Genomic DNA, 7384 nt, shown 5'->3' with positions numbered 1-7384 from the left:
CAAAAACATTGTTACTCTGAAGTTACAATTTGTATTGGTTTAACTCATCCGCTTCATATTAGCTTCAGCTTATCTTAAAGGCATTTAAAACAGAACAGGAAATGTAGATTTAACCCACCCACACTTTTGTTGGATACACTTTTGAGAGTTCGCTTTGTGGCCATTCTGGAGAAGAGAATATTACGGCCTCCAATAACTGTAGGCATGTGTGTGTATTGTTTCAATAAAAGAGGAACATTTAGAGTGTTTAAAAAGTACAGTATGTGAGGTAAATGTAAAAATGACATTCCAACAATGGATATCCATGTTTTTAGCAACTTTTAGTTACTGTTCTTCAGTCATTAATATGAACTCATTAGACTGATTTTGCAGTTGTTATGAGCTTGGATGATAAATGATCTTATTATCTCAGATTGGAAATGGTACTGTATTTGGATAAGCTTGGTGGGTGTGCTAAGTGTGCAGCCTGCCTCTTCTGATGCTGTGATATAACATTAGCCAGGTATAAATATATACATTTCCCCTGGGGGAGCTCTGTAGACACAGTCAGAGCAGTCATCCATCTATCCACACCATTTCCTCATATTCTCCATCAGTGACTTTCATTTCCTCTTTGATGGCTGGAGGGAATGGCCCAAGTCTGATTGGATATCTATCTAATGGCTGCTTTAGTGGACTGCCGGACTGCCTCTGGCCCAGTCATAGCACACAGTGTGAAATAGCAATAGCAGGGGCGGTCTGTGTTCTGAGTCCTCTTCAAGTAATGCATTTATACTCTGAATGATCCAAAGTGCCCCGCTCTGTGTAATAAGAATAAACAAATAGCTGTACCGCATTGGCTTTATTGTCTAAAATCAATGTTGATTTATTCACAGTGGTAGTGGGCTATTGTATGCAGATTGCCTGATACCCCTGCAGTGAACTCCTCATCTAATCCTCTCACAGAGTAACTGCACTGTGAGGGGGGAGTTCTCCAGAGAAATGAGAGGAGGGTTCAAACAGTCAAGAGGACCACAAAACCACGCAGGAAAACAATCCTGAAAGTTTACACTCAGCTTTCCACAGGTCATATAAAAAAGAAAAGAGATTCGCTCACACTGAGCTTTCAAAGGAACCACGGTTTGGATTGCAGCGGAAGGTAGAATGGGTGTTATGATATGATGAGAGTCGTTTCAAAGAGGCACAAAGGCATCTAAAAGCTGAGATTGGAAGCGATAATGTTCCCCCCCGGGTCAGTGAGACCACACCCCGGAGAGAACAGATGCAGCTGACCACATTACGGCTGGCGAGGGACAGAGATAAAGGAGTGAAGCTCTGGGCCCATAGTACTGCCTGAAATCAGATTTAGATTCCATTCTTACATCCAAATCATATTACGCTCCAGAGCTATTCAGAGAGTAGCCATCTATCACACACACACACACACACACACACACACACACACACACACACACACACACACACACACACACACACACACACACACACACACACACACACACACACACACACACACACACACACACACAGTCAACATGATCCGACCATCTGTCAGTACTCACCTCCACCAAGCTGCCTGATGGAGTTCCTGCATTAGCTGATGCTTTAACATCCTCTCTGGTGAGTGTGTGCTTTGGTGAAGAAAACACATTTGTTGTTGCATCAACACATTCAACTATATTAACAAGCGTTTTTTACATTCTTCAGATAAAATCTTTTCATAAGCAGCCCACATCCAGACGATTAATTTCCTCTTAAATGCTTGCCAAAAAGTGCACTGACATGTTTGATTTATGAGATCTTAGCGGAAAGTAAACGTTTTGCTTTCATGACTGAAATCTGAAATATTAATCTGAAGATACAGTATTGGGAATTGGAGAAATATAATAACCAGGCTGAGAAACCCAGTGAAAGAAAAAAGAAATGTTCTTATTGTACTGCTGGGTGTGAAATGTCTTACATTTAAATCCCTTCTGTACCCTCTCGCTCGGTTCTATTTTCTTCATTCCCACACAAGAAAGGCTCTCCAGAGTTTACAGTCTCCATGGGGACTTATTGAGTCTCTATCTTCCATTGGCCTGTTTGATGATGCTACTGAGCTCTTTTAACTACATTTCATGATGGTTGTGTAAGTGTGTGAGTGTAAGTCTCTGTAAGTTTCCACGTTTGAAATATATAACTGTTTGGTCCAAAATATTCAAAATCTATGTTTTGCACAAATGAGACATCTGTTGATAACCAATCTTCTCCCTCCCGCTGTGTTTATGACTGATAAAGGTCAGCTGCTGATTGGTGCACTGCGTGACCACATAATCAAGGAGGAGGATGATTTGAGATGCCTCAGAAATTAGACATCATTTGGCTTTCTGAATAATGTGCAGTAATTCATCAGGTGAAGCTGACTGCTGTGATTCTTTAATATATGTCGAAATTATTATTCGAAAAAAAAGTCATATTATAGTATGTGGAAAACAAGCTCATAGTATACTATGTTGAAAAATATCTCCTTATATAGTATGTGTTACATTTGGAAAAAAAGTCCTAGTATAATATGTCGAAAATGTAAATGAAAAGTCATAGTACAGTACATAGTACATTTTTAAAAGTATAGCATTAACATTGTCATTTGTTAATAAAGCTATTTCAAAAGTCCTAGTAGAGTATGTAATTGAAATGTCACCAAAAGTCATGGTTAAGTACACCTTACAATGTCATTTAAAAAAAGGTTACAGTAAAGCATGCCACAAAACGTTAGGAAAACAACAACCATAATATTGGGCCGTTAAAAAGGTCATATATAAATAATCCAGTTTACGAAAGGTTGTCCTACTATGGTATGTCCTATAAAGATCAAACTATGTTACACCATAATAATATCTTATTATAGGGAAAAATATCATAGTATAGAATTCAAACACACATTTTTAATTAACGGAAACATTTGAAATAAAAACATCATACAGTAATAAGCAAAGAAAAAGGTCCCAAAGTGAGAAAAATAAATAAATAAAAAGCACATCTGTGTTTTTTCATACTGAGTGCTTTTCTCTGTGAAAGGCTTCATTATTCCACTTGGAAGACGGCCATGACAGGCACAGTTGACAAATGAACAGCCTTAATTGTGTTGATTATTTTAGCTTATGTTTGTTCATGACTGGCACTGAAACTAATTTAGAATACGAAACTCAATTATCCACATATTAAAACAGCACAAATAGAAGCAAATCATAATTCTAAATTCTTTGAATAAAGAATTGTGAAAATATTTGCTGGTCTTCATTATTGTGTCTGTTTATGCAGAACAAGAAACACCACTTGAGAAACACTCTTTATCCTTCAATTAGCACTCTGTCACATGACATGGGCATTAAGGAATGTGTCCTGATGAGAAGTGAGATGAGAAGAAGCACGTGTTTTTCACGTGCATATATGTACTTATGTCACTTCCAAACTTCTTTCCTAGTCCAAACTTGAAGTGTTTGATCACGTTTTCTCAAAATGTTTGCAGCTTCTTCACTTTCTACCGTGAGTCTGGTCCTCAGCTGATGTGTTCTTACAGTTTAATCCAGTTAACACTTTCACTTCATAACAGCAACTGTTTATCTTTAAACTACACAGAGCCTTTCATGTCATAATGCTCCAAGTAGGCTTAGGCTTCTGAAGACACTAGGAACATTTCAGAACTTTGCACAATATTGTTTTTATTCAGGAGTTTGATATGTATGCATGAAACGTATGAATGGTAGATGTTTAACCAAAACTAACAATATGTTTTTATGAAAAGTTAAACTATGACTTAACATTGGGAAAAGTTCTCTGACCACCAGGGACACTTTGACATTTCATTTCTGGTCAAAATAACCTCTTCAAAAATAACATAAGTGTAAAGACAAAGCATTGCTGGCAGAAATCTGCACAGAAAGGACAGGAGGCAGTGTTCTTATAAGGAGGGGACATTTTATTTATAACACATGGTGCTGACAGGGGTCTCCAGCTCAGCTTCTATATTACAAGGTTGATCTGCAAGGCTGCGCATACTGTACGGTATTTAGAAACCAAGATTGCAGTGGCACTATAAACACACGCTCGAAACAACAGACTCTTTCCCTATTTTTTCATTTTTTTTCATTTTCTTACAAAATGGTACAAACAACAATACAAAATATTTGTGCTGTTGACAATTTACAAAAAAAGTATTTTAACTCGATAACTGTGCAATCGTTTTTTTCAGATTTTTTTTTTTGTCCTTCATTTGAAACTTTGAGTATGGTACACCAGAATCCCTTCTGGACTGCAGCCTCGGTCATGCGGGCTGCAACAGATTTTAAAATGTTGTATGGTTACTGTAATAGAACTCATCTGTCCATTATAAAAAGACACATGCAAAAAGCTCCAATTGTACAGGTACAGTTTGCCTAAGTTGGTCTGTTTAGCATCAAGCAAATACTACATTATGTACACTTGGACTTGAGCAGTATTGGGAGAACTCGTATGAAACACTGCTGCCTGTCTGTATTTGTAGTTCTGGCTTAAGCAGAGCAGACGTCTTCTGCTGGAGCCTCCCGTGTGTCCTCGGTCACGTGTGTGTCCTCGGTCAGGCAGTCCCCCGTATATAAGTGTCCTTTAACTAACACCAGTCACAGGCAGAAGAGTCAACATGAAGACAGCAGTGCAATAGTTCTTCCGTCATTCTATCATTTGCTAATTCCCTCGAAACTTAAGCAAAAGAACGTCAATAATACAAGAGGACCGAGTCCAAGTAATGATCAATCTTCCTTCATTTCCCCCACATTTAAACGGGACTCAAAGGTTCGCTGCCACTTGTCACTGCAAGTCTTTGATAACATTCAGCATCATAATGGCATTGTGTCATGTTTGTATGTATGACACAGTTACAAAAGTGACCTTGTGTAAAGTGTGTGTGTGTGTGTGTGTGTGTGTGTGTGTGTGTGTGTGGGCCACCTCCTGCTATGTTTGGCCCTGAACCCCCATCTTTTACATCTGTTAGAAAGCATGAGCATTTTCATTGAGCCCACCTTTATCCTGTGAACACTGGATGGCCTTCAGTAATGTTGGAGCTCTGAAGCTGACTTAGAACATTGCTTGAAAGAGCTCATGTAATATCGAACACTCACATATATACAGTAAGGCCTAGAGGAGTGAGTGTGTGCTAATATAGACTGTACAAGTTGGTCTGAAGTGATGAAGCTAAGCTTGAACAGCGATGCAGGCACGGCTGTAAGCTCATACAGAATCGCACGGATTCTCTAAAATGCACATGGCTTTTTGTGGTGAAGTATGCCAAGAATACATTCAAAAACAAAACTGGAAATCAAAAGCAAACACCACAAAGAAAACAGAGAAATCAGGTAACCAAATGTATCAAAATGTTCCGAATATACAACATTTATATGTCAGAAATAATCACAAATAGCAGAAAGTAACAGCTGTGTTTATTTTGTAAAGATATTCCGTAGGCTGAGGAGCAATCGGATAGATACGCTTCTCCAGCAGAACGCAGTGGGAACCGCTCAGTTTCCGCTGGAAGCCGACAGCTATCCTGAACACCGCCGCTGTCAATGTCGACACCTCCAGGTGCAATTTGAACCATTTATGTATTCATCTAAATCACCACGTGTATACCCTGTTAATCTCTTTAATTACACTTTGACCTTTCTTCATTGTCAAACCTCATCCTTATTTCATTCTAATGACATTATGAATATTTGCATTAACATTTCCATATCTTGAAAAGTGAATTCCTTTCCATCTACTTTGAACATAAAGTAAAACAAATTGTTACCACTTGGGAACGATTGTATTTATCTACAGCCATTCATATGAACTATGAGCAGCTAACGGGTGAAAAGCAGCTGGAGAAAAATAAAGGGCCTCTTCTGAAGCACATGGTCGTTACTGAGATTTCCTTCAAGCGTTCATAATTAATAGAAGACCTGGTCAACCAGCTGAAACATCCGAGGAGTGTTTCATCGAGCACTCAGAAGATAAGGAATGATTTAACCTTTCTATCATTCGGCAGCATATCCCTGGTCCCTTCTTCAAAAATGTTTTGCATATTTCAATAATTTAAAACAAAGACTAAAGTGCTTTCTTTTCAGTTCTCTGTATGCGATTCTGGGGGGTCTGAAATGGGATGACAAACACACATGGGTAGTGCTGCATTTTCCATTTTAAAGTCACATCCACACTGTCTTCTACTGAAGCTTTAGCTTTGCATGTATGCTTTCATAATACTTTGTAACAGACTTTTCCTCCCTCTAACTTCTTTTCAAAACCTCTTGAACTAGGAGCCAAAGAATTCAAGAGAAAATTTGCAATGAATGAAATGCTGCCTGAACGGAGACAGATTGTGAGGCGCTAATTCCCTGGCTCAGGCTCAATTCTCTCAGTTTCTGCGACATGGACCAGCACCAAAGTCTGTATATTAAAAGTTTTCTGAGAAACAACAGTGAATCAACAAAAGAGAAAGGAAATGAAAGAGAGAAAGGGATCTCCGAATGGGGCTCGTACACTCTTCCTGTAACGCTGTCAGAGCTGAGTCACATTGTTTTTCTTTCCCCTCATGTTTGTACAGTTTAAATACTTTTCTTTGACACATTTACCACACAATAGCTGCTGCCATGTTAATTACCTTTGGGGCAAAGGGACAAACATGCAAACCTTGAATGATCTTGAATTGCAAACTCTCTTTAAATAACCCTCATTCATATACAATAACATTAGAGAGGTAACACACGTGACATGTCAATCTTCAAAGTTCAGTTACAAGCCTTATCGAGTTTTGTGCAAATACTGAGCGCTCAAAACAAACACAGCTGCTATTGAAGCCACGATAAACAAAGACACGCAATGCATTTCTTCTCTAAGACAGTCCCATGAAGTATTCCTGTGATTTCAGGAATCACATTCAAGTCGGCTGTGATCTAGGAACACAGATATGCCAGACTTGAAGAGTGAATGAATCGTCTGACAGACACACTGTAGGCCTAGGTGCAGTACGTCTACATAAAGCGCCCTCAGAGGCCTGTCTACTCTCCTCTGAAACTGACACTGACACTTCCTGCAGCTACCACAGAGCTGCAGGGCGATGAGAATGACAAGGGAAGGTCTGCGTTAAAGGGTCAGGGGTCATATGGGGGCATGTAAGCCCAGAGAATGGCAACCAATCCTGAGTTAGCGGGAGTCTGCTAAAAGATGCGCACCACTGAAGGCACTTTTTAAACAACAGTGCTTCTGTTCTAAGTAATTCCAGTTCAAGAAAGAATAAAACAGGACCCTCCGTGCACGAAGGACTTTCATATCGGTGTTCTTCTTTTTTTCCCTTTTTGCTCCCCGCAGATAAAGCAAGCCGCTCAACCTAAAG

This window comes from Notothenia coriiceps, unplaced genomic scaffold, assembly GCF_000735185.1.
Source record: "Notothenia coriiceps isolate Sejong01 unplaced genomic scaffold, NC01 NC01_scaffold00022165, whole genome shotgun sequence".
In the NCBI taxonomy this organism is placed as follows: domain Eukaryota; kingdom Metazoa; phylum Chordata; class Actinopteri; order Perciformes; family Nototheniidae; genus Notothenia; species Notothenia coriiceps.
This window is presented reverse-complemented; position numbering follows the sequence as displayed.